At 38.4% G+C, this 14,057-nt stretch overlaps 1 long non-coding RNA gene across 1 annotated transcript in view; it reads right to left on the bottom strand.

The window, feature by feature from the left end:
• LOC129457676 (uncharacterized) overlaps nucleotides 1-14,057 on the bottom strand; it is a 63,724-nt gene that overhangs the window by 28,804 nt on the left and 20,863 nt on the right. The window contains exon 3 of the long non-coding RNA XR_008649348.2: nucleotides 11,707-11,867. This is a non-coding gene — a long non-coding RNA (uncharacterized lncRNA). The remainder of the gene's footprint in view (nucleotides 1-11,706; nucleotides 11,868-14,057) is intronic.

Below are 14,057 nucleotides of genomic sequence, written 5' to 3'. Positions count from 1 at the left end.
TTGCACCTAGCATGTTCCAAAGTGTATTGTCTATGTCTCAGGACATAGATCCATAGAATATCTCATAATAAAAGGGATCTGTGGTCAACTAAGTTTGGAAAAAATTGCAGACTATACAATGAATATTTAGTGTACTAAAGGGTCCAAAAGATCCTACAGAAGAGAAACCTGTAACTTTGTTTAATCCAATGTTCCTAATTTCACCATGGTATCATCTTTGGGGTAATATCTATTAGCATTTTGTAGAACTAGTATTTTTTTTTTTGGATAAATGCTCCTTGGATTGTTGCAAGCCTTTGATTAAGTTCCAGAGATCTTAAAACTACTGATTTTAACAATTTTGACAGTATTCTCATTGCTTTTATAAAGAAGGAGATTTTTGGATTCCCACCATTCTGGAAGTCTTGCCTCATAGCAATAATATATATTTTTATTATTATTTTTTGAAAACTTTTCCTTTAGGTTCAGGGGTACATGTACAGGTTTGTTATATAGGTAAACTCAAGTCATGGGTGTTTGTTGTACAGAGTATCTTGTCACCAGGTACTGAGCCTAGCACTCAACAGTTATTTTTTCTGATCCTCTCCCTCCTCCCACCCTCCACTCTCAAGTAGGCCCCAGTGTCTGTTGTTCCCTCCTTTTGCTCATTTGTTCTCATCATTTAGCTCCCACTTATAAGTCAGAACACAAGGTATTTGGTTTTCTGTTCCTGTGTTAGTTTACTGAAGATAATAGGTTCCACTCCATCCATGTTCCTGCAAAGGATGGGATCTCATTCTTTTTTATGGCTGCATAGTATTCCATGATGTATATGTACCACATTTTCTTTATCCAATCTGTCACTGATGGACATTTAGGTTGATTCTATGTCTTTGCTATTGTAAACAGTGCCACAATGAACATATGCAGGCATGTGTCTTTAGGGTAGAATGATTTATATTTCTTTGGGTATATACCCAGTAACAGGATTGCTGGGTCCATTGGTAATTAGGTTTTTGGCTCTTTAAGGAATCATCACACTGCTTTCCACAAAGGTTGAACTAATTTACGCTCCCACCAATGGTGTATAGGCATTCCCTTTGCTTGGCAACCTCATCAGTATCTGTTTTTTCATTTTTTTTTAACTTTTTAGTAAGCCATTCTGACTTCTGTGAGATGGTATCTCACTGTGGTTTTGATTTGCATTTCTCTAATGATCAGTGATATTGAACTTTTTTCATAGGCACATTGGTCACATATATGTCTTCTTTTGAAAAGTGACTGTTTTTGTCCTTTCTAGGCATAATATTTTAAGACACACTTTGACTAATGCTGATTTCTCCTTTTCTGTGAAACCATGCATCAAAGCTATATTCCTTACTCTTTTCTTCTTCAAATCTATTTATTTATTTATTTATTTTTGAGACAGAGTCTCTCTCTGTTGCCCAGGCTGAAGTGCAGTGGTGTGATTTCACCTCACTGCAACCTCCTCTTCCCTGGTTCAAGCAATTCTCCTGCCTCAGCCTCCCAAGTAGCTGAGATTACAGGTGTGCAACACCATGCCTGGCTAATTTTGTTATTATTATTAGTAGTAGTAGTAGTAATAGAGACAAGGTTTTGCTATGTTGGTCAGGCTGGTCTTGAACCCCTGGCCTCATGTGATTCAACTGCCTTGGACTCCCAAAGTACTGGGATTATAGGCATAAGCCACTGCATCTGGCCCTTCAAATCTCTTTATATTGAGGGTCTCTCCTGAATTATCTTGGACTCCCAAGCACCTTCCTAATGTCCACGCATTTGACAGTGCTGTGAAAAGGATTTACATGTTTTGTTCTTTTTAAATTATATTATAATGTTCAACTTTTTAAAATTTTTGGTAGAGGACAGTTTACACCCTTGTTGTATGTCTCAAGTGTTTGTTTTGTTAATCAGTGAGTTACTGTACCTCAGGACACATTTTCCTGTAGAAACAATGTTCTGCATCAGAGCTTAGCAAACTTTAATGGGCATACAAATCACCTGGGGGGACCTTGTTAAAATGAAGATTCCGGTTGGATAGGTCTGGGGCAGAGTCTCTTGTTCTGCTTTCCTAACTTCCCATGTCATGGTCATATGGTCAAGGTCTGCAGACCACAGTTTGGGTAGTGAGGCTCTGTAAGACTATCTATTATGCAGAATGTAGCCTTTATGAAAGACTGCATTAGGTTCTAATTTGGTGAAAATGTGTTCCTGAAATACCAAATATAGGAATAATGCATAATGAAAAGACTTCAGATTTCCATCAAAACTGCATGTCATCCGGTCATTCATAATATAGATTAAGAAAGCTTTAGAGACCATCCTGGCTAACATGGTGAAACCCTGTCTCTACTAAAAATACAAAAAATTAGCCGGGTGTGGTGGCGGACGCCTGTAGTCCCAGCTACTTGGGAGGCTGAGGCAGGAGAATGGCATGAACCCGGGAGGCGGAGTTTGCAGTGAGCCAAGATCACGCCACTGCACTCCAGCCTGGGCGACAGAGCTAGACTCTGTCTCAAAAAAGAAAAGAAAGAAAGCTTTAGTGGGCTGCTGTGTGAACCAATAATCTGGTATTGTCTTAAGCCACAGACAGTCAGATATGTAGCTGATATTCATATTCATGGAAGTACTGCATCTAGCAAGATCTATCTCCTCACTGAAACAGGTAGCATCTTGTGCCTGCGACACATACTCACTTCTTTTGCATCTCAGGGCACCTAGCAGAGTGGGAAGAGCTGAATGTGGGCAGGTGGTTTAATTTCTAGATTCCAGTATGTGATGCTGGCTGGCTTAAGAGTATAGTGAGCTCTCTATTGACCTTACAGTAAAATACAATGCCCTTCTCATGGCCTTCTATATGCTATATAATCTGATCCTAGCTTGTTTCTTTGACTTTCTCCTCTATCACCCCATCCATTGCTCATGGCACTTTAGCCACCTGAGCCTACTTTCTGTTCCTCAAATATCCTGAACTTGCCACCCTTTGAAAGAGCCCACTCATAGGTTATGTGACTTTTTGTTTTATCTGCTCTAACAGTTGCCCCAGATCTTCATATGGCTGGCTTCAGTTCCGATGCTATCTCTTTAGAAAAGCATTTCATGACATGTCTACCTACTGTTGATCACTGTCTTTTATTTTATTCATAGCATTATTTCTGACTTAAAATACTGCATGTATGTATGAATGTAGTAGGAACTATGTGCCCTGACTCCCTTGTCCAGCTGGCATGCCCACTCCCCAGCTGATGTAAGTTTTGATGGTCAATGGCCAACATCTGCACCTTTCTTCCAAGCATTACTCTTGGTCAATAGGAGCTGCCTCACCGAGGGATGCCTAGGAGGCTGTGATGGCACACACCTCCTCCACAAGGCAGCGTGCAACCAATGACTCACTAGTTCAATGTCCCTAGGTGGGTCAGCTTGGTGGGGCCATTTGCACTCCAGAGCTCCTGCTGAGATCAGACAGAGGCTAGACTCAGCTTTGCTTGGCTTCTTCCTCTGCCTGGTTCTGCTCTCTACACTAACTTATAAGCCCCTCGTACAACTTGTTTATTGGGTCTTCAATAAATCACCTTCACAAGAAAACCCATCTCAGATCCTGTTACTGGAGAACCCAGCCTCAACAACGTATTAGTTTACTTATTTAAAATCTGTCCTCCTTAACTAGGTGGTGGCACACACCTGCAGTTCAAGCTACTCAGGGGACTTAGGCGGGAGACTTGCCCTGAGCTCAGGAGTTTGAGGCTGCAGTGAGCTATGCTTGCTCTCTGGCATTCCAACCTGGCTGACAGAATAAGACATCATCTCTAAAAATGATAATAATAATAAATGAATAAATAACTAAATAGATAAATAATAAAAATCTGTCATCCTTACTAGAGTTAAAGCTCCATGGGAGCAGAGGTTTTTTATATTTTTTTCACCACTATTTTCTCAGGCAATATTCATTTCATAGTAGATGCTCATTAAAGAAGTGTTGAATACATGTTGAATGAATAAATTCAGGTTCACATAATCAGCTTCATAGTAATAGCAGTTCACTATTATTAGGGCTACAATCCATCGTTCTATCCTATTCTCTAAATGGACATACCATGCCATGTTAGAAACAAGCATAGACCTTTTTCCATGGAGTGAACTGCAAGTTTGCCTCTCTTATTTTTATCCTTACGAAACGCAAAACCATAAAAAGCTGGGGGTGGGGTGCGGATGTCAAATTCAACCCCACAATACGCCTCCTTCAAGTATCTGATTACACAAAGTCCTCAAAGAATATGATTAATGTAACTAAACCATATTCACACTCTGACATTCTTCCCAGCCAAACACATATTTTAGCTTCACCCAATCCCTTTCAACAAATAAGCTGTTTTGAAAATGATTTCCAGGGCGATGTCTGTTGCCATAGGAATGACATTAAATGAAAAGGACAGAAAATATAGAAGGTGATAAACTGCATGCTTGGATGACACACTTGACTTGGAAGCCTGTGTTCAAATGAGGCATACATGCCAAGATTTTTATGAAAGACAAAATTAAAATGTATCGCTATCAAGCTGTAACTGACAAGGTATTGTGTGGAGGCTGTTAACATACTGCTCCATATATTTATTGTTTGTCATTTTACTGGCCCTGACAAAGGTCTCTCAGTGCTGTAAATCACACCATTAAATCTGCCACGAGCAACAGAGGCTGTTGGAAGGAAGAGAAAGAAAGCGTGGTGTTGAATCTCGGTTTCTGATACATGCTGAGCTTCTGGGTGAGCTATCATGTCATCCAAGGAGTCTTCCCCCTTTGGGCTGACACTTTTACAAGTGTCAGATTGTTGGCTTTTGACCCTTTGAAAAGAAAAAAAACAAAACAAAACAAAAGCACGCACCCTTCCTCCACCCTGCTTTCAATTGCTCCTGATTTTCCTGTTGGGTAAGATGCCCAGAAGTTGCCACCAACCTCAGCCCTAGTTTACCTTCATTTTGGGCATAAGATCTCAGATGCACCAGGGTGCCCTATGGATGGTGCCCCGCCAGAGGTGGCTTTTGTTGTTTTCTGGAAGATGTGCTTGGGTTACCATCAGCCTCTTTTCTACACCAGCGAAGGCTTGTTTGTTCTTGTACTGGTAAATTAATAGAATCTTTATACCTGCAGCTGCAGACCAATGTGGGGATGTATAAGACAACATGAAGTAGCTAGGTGCTGCCTCTCTGTCTAGCTAAATCTCGGAAGACTTGACCTTTCACCCACCTTCATCCTTTCTTTTCTAGATTTTAGCATTATGGAGACTCTGCCTGGGCACTGGGTAGCTTTAGTTTTATTGCGGAAGAACAAAAAGGCAAGTTAAGAGCTAAGTTTGTGTATCAGTTTGTTTTCACACTGCTATAAAGAACTTCCCTGAGACTGGGTAATTTATAAAGGAAAGAGGTTTAATTGACTCACAGTTCTGCTTGTCTGGGGAAGGCTCAGGAAACTTACAATCATGGTGGAAGAGGAAGCAGGCACGTCGAACATGGCAAGAGGAGAGAGAGAGTATGTGAAGGAGAAGGTGTCAAACACTTATAAAACCATCAGATCTCATGGAGCTCATTCACTATCACAAGAACATCGTGAAGAAAGCTGCCCCCATGATCCGATCACCTCCCACCATGTCTCTCCCTGGACACATGAGGATTACGAGGATTACAATTCGAGATGAGATTTGAGTGGGGACACAGAGCCAAACCATATCAGTTGGAATCTCAGATTCACTGCAATGAAATGTGTGTTTTGGGCAAGTTTTCAAACCTCTGTGGACCACAGTTTCTTTATCTGTTTGAATAGAAAGGGGATAAGGGGTGTTAGATTTCAATTCCTTCTAAGTTGCCTTTGAGCTCAAAATTCAAATAAAATTAAGGGACTATAAGTGGCTATCTAGAGCATTCTATTGCCTCTGGGAAAGACTAGCCTATATTATCCAGAATATATCTCAGTCAGAGGAGAGTCTCAATGAAGAGCAATCAGGCAATATGTTTTTCTTCCAGTCAGAATAAAGGAAAAGAAAAAGAAAAAAACAACACCACCTCCAGCATCTAAACTTGGGGGTGGGAAAACAAGAATTCAATCACTAGTTTGGAGTGGGGACAGTGTTTTCAGGATTCACTAAATATAGGAGAGTTCTCTGCCAATGCTTCTCTGTCATGTCTACATTTATTTTTGCAACACAAATGGATGTTTTAGGCAACAGAGTTTAAAGGGAAAGACAGCTTTCATTTACACACGTATGTGCAGAGTCTCTTTTTCCTGAAACCTTCTATGCTCAGAATCATGTTTGAAGATATCTTCGCACAAAAATTAAGAAGTGTGTTTTTAAACATTTTTAAGGCATACCTTTTACATTTTTGTCAGTTATTGTCAGAATTGTATACATGCGTGCTTCAAAATCAGCAACCTATATATTGAGTTTGCAATAATCCTATAATTACAGATTTGAGGGAAAGTTAAAATTGCTTGTAATTGAGAGAAGGCTGACCAGTGAACCATGCCATTCTTTCCTCCACTCCCTAGCCTTAGAAGCCCCACCCTAGCCTTAGAACTGCTTGGAGAGGCTCTTTTAAGATGCCCCTGTGATAAGATCAGGCAAAGAACAAAGTTCCAAGTTTATGTTTGGTGTTGTTCCTAGGCCTTCGTTCTCGTTCTATAGGTAATATTGATTTGCCCCTCTTCCAGTGGGGTTAATCAGTGCTGCTTAAATGAGCAGATTCTAGAATCTGCCAGGGTTGAAGTCATGACTCCACCCTTGCAGTGTGACCTTGGAAAAGTCATTCTAGCACTGAGCTTCACTTTTCTCATCTGTATAATGTGGTTGTTATGACTCAATGAGATAAAGCATGATGGACCAGATTTATTGCATCATAAGGGCATAATTAATCTTAATTATCATTAATTATTGTTATTCACCATAATTCCAGAAAAGTTATGTAACATCTCAAATTTCATCTTTCCCATCTATTAAAAAAGTAACTATATATATGTACTACTATTATTACAATATTCATATATTAAACCAACTTTAATAATAGGACAAAGTCATTTGAGATTTATGAAGTATAGATAAAGGTAAAGAAGTGATTATTACTTCGATTTTTATCCTTTCTTGTGTTTCAGACCACAACGCCTTCAAATGAGACAGACTGAAAAATTTTATCTCCAGATTGATTACAAAATTTTTTAACATTATTTAAAAGTGTTAAGAATAAAAAAATGCATCTCATATGCACAGCATGGGTCAATTAGCAAAAGCTTGAACCTATGATCCTTCCCTTGACAACTGTGAATGATTTTTAAAAATTTAAAAACATTTAATTGACAAATTGAGATTGTATATATTCAAGGTATACTATGTGATTCCATACACATAATTGTTTAACGACTATGACAATCAAATTAGTTAACATATCCATCATGTCAAAATTTTAGTGAGATTTTCTCTGTTAAGTATTGGGCTGGGTGCGGTGGCTCATGCCTGTAATCCCAGCACTTTGGGAGGCTGAGGCAGGTGGATCACTTGAGGTCAGGAGTTCAAGACCAGCCTAGACAACATGGCAAAATGCCATCTCTACTAAAAGTACAAAAATTAGTTGGGTGTGGTGGCAGGCGCCTGTAATCCTAGCTTGTTGGGAGGCTGAGACAGGAGGATTGCTTGAACCCGGAAGGCAGCAGTTGCGGTGAGCCAATATCACATTCCACTGTACTCCAGCCTGGGCAACACAGCTAGACTCTGTCTCAAAAAAAAAAAAAATGCCCAGGTACCTGCTGTGAGAAAATACCTACACGTGTGGTATTTCTAATACTTATGAACATTTTATTAATATTTTCCCAAGGTAAAAAATGCTCTATCAAGGAAGATTGTCTGAATTTATTTCAGCTGGGTGTGGTGGCTCATGCCTGTCATCTCAGCACTTTGGGAGGCTGAAGCAGGTGTATTGCTTGAGAAGAAGTTAGAGACCAGCCTGTGCAACATAGGGAGGCCCTATCTCTACAAAAAAAAATTAAAAAATTAGCTGGGTGTGGTGGCTCATGCCTATAGTCTCAGCTACTTAGGAGGCTGAAGTGGGATGATTGCTTGAGGCTGGGCTGTCAAGGCTACAGTGAGCTATGAAATTGCCACTGCACTCCAGCCTGGGAGACAGAGAGACCTAAAGAAAAATAAATAATTTTTATTATTTATTGTCTCTAAAAAAAAAGATAAAAAGATTAACTTATTTCAAAGGATTAACATGCATATTCTATTTAGAACTTTTAAAAACCAATATGAGATAAACATTGAAAAAAAGTGTACAAAAGAAATGTATGTACAATAAGCCAAAGGAAACACACATAACTCATACTCCTAGATAATCAAAGAAACAAACAAAAAAACCAAGCAAGGTTGTGGTATTTTCCTCTTATCGCCTTGGCAGAATAAACTGATTGAGATTGCCTGGGGTCAATGAGGTTTGAGGAAAATAAGTATCTTCTATTAACAATGGAGTTGCCTCTGGGAGGTGAGATTATAGACTATTTTGACTTTAAAAAACTTTGTGTATTATCTGAGTATTTTTAAAAGATGCATTTCTTTTATGATGAGGGAAAAAATAAGTTTTTTTGTTTTGAAATAGTACACTAAAAATATATTTGAAAATATTATGTAAAATAGAACACTGATTCATACTTTTGTTTGTTGCTTTTCTTTAGTACCCCCTGTGCTGAGGTTTTCACTGGGACAGGGATGTTTGAATGAACATAGATTCATCATATTATCTCATTTCTCACTGACAGTGGCCCTTTAATATCCTAAAATCATAGACACCCCATACAATTGCTTTGTTATTGATTTCCTTATAATTTCCTTGAGGATGAAGCTACTTCCATAAATAGAATTAATTAAATGCCAAGAACAATTTGCCTCATTTATATTTTACAAAAAAATAAAGTCAAAATTTAAAATATTTCTATGGGGAAGAAACTGGATTACATATTAAATTCTACCAAAAATTAGAAAGAAAAGGCTTAGAGGAAAAGTTTTGGTGCCCCTTAGAGACCTATCCAATTACTATAATCTCACTATTTTAGTGGCTTAACATAATGTAAGTTTATTTTTCACTTAGGTGTGGGAGTAAGAGTTTGGGAGGCTGCTTCTTGTAGTCATTCAGGGACCCAGGCTGATGGAGCCTCCACCATCTTTACCAAGGCTTCCGAAGGCATTGAGTGTGCTGAACAGCCAGTCACTCTCTGATACAATCTCTACTAGCTATTATGTTCCATTAATCTATTATTTTTAAGATATTCGTGACATTCAGTGTAGTAAATTACTTTTCCTTTCCACCAGAGAATTCCAGGTGTTTTCTCAGAAAGCTGGCTTTTTCTGTGCCTCACTCTGTCCCACAGGCCAAAGTACAGTGGCGTGATCATAGCTGACTGCAGCCTCAAACTCTTTGGCTCAAGTAATCCTCCTGCCTCAGCCTCCTGAAGTGCTGGGGTTACAGACATGAGTTACCACACCTGGACATTCTCACAAAGTTTTAAATAGTTTCCAACTCTCTTACTTCCTAATTTGGCAATGGTGTTGTGTCATGTGTTCACATTTATTTATTTTGTCAATACATTGCCTGAACCATTTTTGCCATCCTGTTCCATCATTGTGGACACTCTTGTACCTGAGTATCACACCTTACAGTAAGAGCTACTCTCTGTAGAGTCCTTTCAGGTGCTACATTTAGACATATTATGTGCCTTTTCATTAGGACATCAGGGCAAGCTTTCGAAGTAGCCTTTAATAACAAGGTGTATGAATGAGGAGCTAAGCATGGGAAAAAACAGATCACATGACCAGAGCCATGCAACTAATAATGGACAGAAATGATAAATGGGTCTCAAACTTTCTAATTCCAAAGAATTTCTACCCTTCTATCCTGCTTCTTAGCCTCTACTCTTATTTCTATTTTCTGCAGACCACCTCTTAACACCCTGACTTTTTTGTTCAGCTCACTTTCCCCCTGCCTGGTGTGATATAGCTACCTATAACTTTTCAACTGAAAACTCTCTGAAGGCAAAGTGTTCCTGTGCTTCACAAGATACATTGCCAATCATTTTTGCTAGCTCTGGCTTCTCTCCTCAGCCTGTAACATGATTCAATTTGTTTGCAGTGTTCCCTCTGTAATAGTTAATAGCATTTATTGAGTTCTTCCCGTGCGCCACACATTCTGCTAAATGTTCTCCATGAATTATCTGAATGTAGCCTTAAAAGCACTCTGTGGGGGTAACCACCATGATCATCATCTCCACTTTATAGGTGGAAAAACTGAAGCTTCATTATCCTGCCCAAGGAGACCAGCTTGTCAGTCATCAGCTGATCTTGGAATCCAGGCCTTCCATCTTCAAAGCTTCTCCTTCTCATGGTTTTGATACTCTGCTGGGGGCGCACTGTGAGGGTAGAAGAATCACCCATGTGGAGTGAGAAGTGCCTGCTAGTGCTGGCAGTTCTAAACCAAATGTAGTTTCTTTCCCTTGTTTTTCCCCCAAGTACTTCAAACAAATCCCGATGAAGAGGGATTCCAATCTAGCACCACATAGCTTCTTGTTTTCATATGTGATTGAATGCTCAAATTTGTTCAAAATTCTTTTTATGGAAAACTGTTTTCGAACAGTATAATTTTCAAAAGTTCTCAATGGAGTGGGGAAATTGGATCGGCACATCACCTGCATTTATTTTCTTTTCCCAGGCAATTTTGAAAGGACTGTAAAAGATCTTTTTTTTTTTTTAAAAAAAGTTAATCTTCAAAATTCTTCTGGGTCATATAATCCTGAAGTGAGCTTAACTGCAACCAATACTGAGTTTTCACTTTTTCACAAGCAAACAAAAACAACCACCAAAAAGATAATTTACCAGTGTAAATTCCTTTCTGTTGATCTCTTTTTTATATAAACATATTTTTAGATGGTTTGCTTTAGTCATATGAAGTTTGGAGATCTAAGTTTTGAAGGGATGTGGATTTTTTTACACACCGTAAGAAGATTATAGAGAATGGGGTTTGATAATACCGCCTAATTTGTACTAACCTGTAGTGTCATTTTAAGTTTGTTGCATTTTTTGGGAGTGTGCTTATATAAGGCACCCTCCAGAGCCCTGCTTGAAAGTATTAATACATCTGAATATAAGAGCAAATCTAATTACTTAAATTTCTTTAAAAAAAACTGAAGCTGTCAAATGAGCACATTAATCAACCAACTTCCAAATTATCACATTTTAAAGGTGTCTTGAAAGCTTAAGCAACCTCTAGTATAAATATCACATAGATATTTCTCATTAATTTAAACGAGCAAATTTGATAAGATGCAAAATTTTGTGAGCTTTAATTTTTTTCTTCTAGTGACTGACAATGAGAAAACTAACTAGCAGGTTTGTAATCACACATTGCTATTGTGTTCTTACAAAACTTGATTTAAAAGCAAACAAAGCCTTGAAAATATGTTTACTTAAAAATCATCTATGGCCATTTTTCTTACAAGATCCAACCAGAATCTTGGTCTAAATGTCAAGAATTTTGTTCCTTTCTTTTTATTTTTTAAAAATTATTTATGTCCCGTATTTGACTGGAATCGGTGAAAGGTAGTAGATAGTTGTTATGAAACATAGCCATGAAAATGAATGCTGAGCAGGCATTTTGGCCCCAAAATTCTGTTATATCAGAAAAGTACCTTAAGCCAATGAAGCGGCACATGAATCTCTTTCCTTTGCTCACTGATTCTTACAGCAGAAAGGAATGGCCTATCCATGAATAGTTCCTCCGTCAGCTTCAAATGAGATCCTGTGTTGGCCAAGAGCATTATCTATCACCTAGGAACCTCAGTGTTCAGATCTGAAAAAAAAAAAAAAGTAATTAAGGGTCTTGATATAATAAGCTAATGCTTCATGTTTCTTGCCTGCTAGAAATTCTTTGAGACTTAAGCATTTTATAGGTAATGTTTTAATAAACAGGCCAAAACATAGCAAGAAGACCAGGAGGATCAAGATATTATTAAAAATGAAAATGTAAGTAAGGAAACATCATTATTGAGTAGTTGTTAATCCTGTGTGTTTACTAATGATCATTTGCTATTCTCTCCAAATATATCTCAACTTAAATAGATGCAATTTTCATCCATCACACTAACTACTATGCTACTTTTGAACTCTAGACATTGTCAAAGGATCTGTTTTAACAATGGGGGTTTTGCCAGTGGAAATCCCAATGGGATGAAACCTGTCCTTTAGAAGTAACCAGAGAGAAATGAGAACTGGGGGAAAGAGGCAAGATTGCATGATGATCTGGCCACATATTTCTGGATGACAATGTATCCTGGAGCTAGTAATTTCAAAATGTGAAAGGAATTCCACTAGGCTCAACCTAGAAGACAGCCGCCAATGTTCTCACCGAGAAGCTCAGCGGTCGGGCTCGTTGTGTTGTAGGCCCAAGAATGACTGATCCCTCTGAAAGGGCTTCCGAAATCTTGCCTCCTTTGTCTAATTGGCTGCATCAGTAAATTGCTGATGGAGAGTTTTAGAGGTTACAGAACAGGAATAGGCCGCAGTTTTACAGAAAGGAGGTGTGAGGCGATTAAACACTCACTGTCTCCCAGCACTTTTAATCCCTCTGACCAATTACCTGGAATATAACTTGGAGCAAGTGACAGAAAGTGAGGTTCCTACTGAGCCCACGTGTGTGTTTTAAATACATATGTGTAACATATACTACAACTGCTTATGAAGAGTAGTTTATTTCTGTTTTCTTTTTCCTCCTTTTTTTTTAATTTATTTGAAATTTTTGTGATGACTATACATAACATCCTCAAAAAAGCTTTTTTCAATAACTTCTTAAGAAAGGTTAGTAAGAATTCAAACTTGGATGGAAATTTGTACCAGATAAGGTGTTTTCAATCCTAATAATTCAATGAGTTTTTAAATAAAAAGTTAATGTGTTTTTATTTCGTGAATTAATTGCTGAAAAAGATCTAGTCTTCTTTCTTTCTTTCTTTCTTTCTTTCTTTCTTTCTTTCTTTCTTTCTTTCTTTCTTTCTTTTTTTTGTCTCATTCTGTCACCCAGGCTAGAGTGCAGTGGCACGATCTCAGTTCACTGCACCCTCCACCTCCCAGTTCAAGCAATTTTCCCACCTCAGCTTCCCAAGTAGCTGGGATTACAGGTGCCTGCCACCACACCTGGCTAATTTTTGTATTTTTAGTTGAGATGAGGTTTCACCACATTGGCCAGGCTGGTCTTGAACTCCTGGCCTCAAGTGATCTGCCCACCTCGGCCTCCCAAATTGCTGGGATTACAGGTGTGAGCCACCACGCCCAACCTAGTTTTACTTTCTACTTCTCTTTACCTTTAATGCATCTATGAAAGTACACAGACTTTGTCAAAGCGTTCATTAGAGAAATCCAATTTAACAGGTATTCATTGGCCATCTAATATATATTTAGATTGTTTAGGAAGTGAGAGTTATCATATGAAGAACAGGAGGAGTTTAAGACATGGTCTCTGTTCTTGAGGCATCTATACAAGATTAAGATGACTCTCATGGAAGAGGTAATTAGAAATAAGTACAAAACAGTATGTTATCAATTCCCAAAATGAATAAAATAGATGTCAAATGCTCTGAGAAGTTAGAGAGGTGTGCAGACTAGATGATTCTGGCAAATTTTTTTAGGGGAAGAGGGACTCGAAGGATGGTTTTTAGATGGAAAGCATGAGATAAACAAAAATAAGGATTCCTGTAAGTTCAATAAGTTGAAAATTGGAAGCCCCTGCAATTTCCTTTTTGTCAGCAAAGGGAGCAGGTGTTCTTTCAAAGACAAGCTGGAGAACAAATTAGGCACTATAGCTTTTTCTTCATGGAAAAAAAGCAGTTGGTTCATTTCTCTTATTGGCAGATCTGCCTTGTGTTATAAATCTTGGTAAAATTTTAGGGTAGGGAAATGTATGATTTGGAGACCTAAGCATTTCCTACAGAATAACTCCTGAAAGGATAGAGAAGAGAAGCTCATTGAAACCCAATGGTGGGGTAGGATT

Source organism: Symphalangus syndactylus, chromosome 11, assembly GCF_028878055.3.
Source record: "Symphalangus syndactylus isolate Jambi chromosome 11, NHGRI_mSymSyn1-v2.1_pri, whole genome shotgun sequence".
NCBI classification, from domain to species: Eukaryota; Metazoa; Chordata; class Mammalia; order Primates; family Hylobatidae; genus Symphalangus; species Symphalangus syndactylus.
Note: the sequence above shows the minus strand (reverse complement) of the source record. Positions and strands in the feature narration are given on the sequence as shown.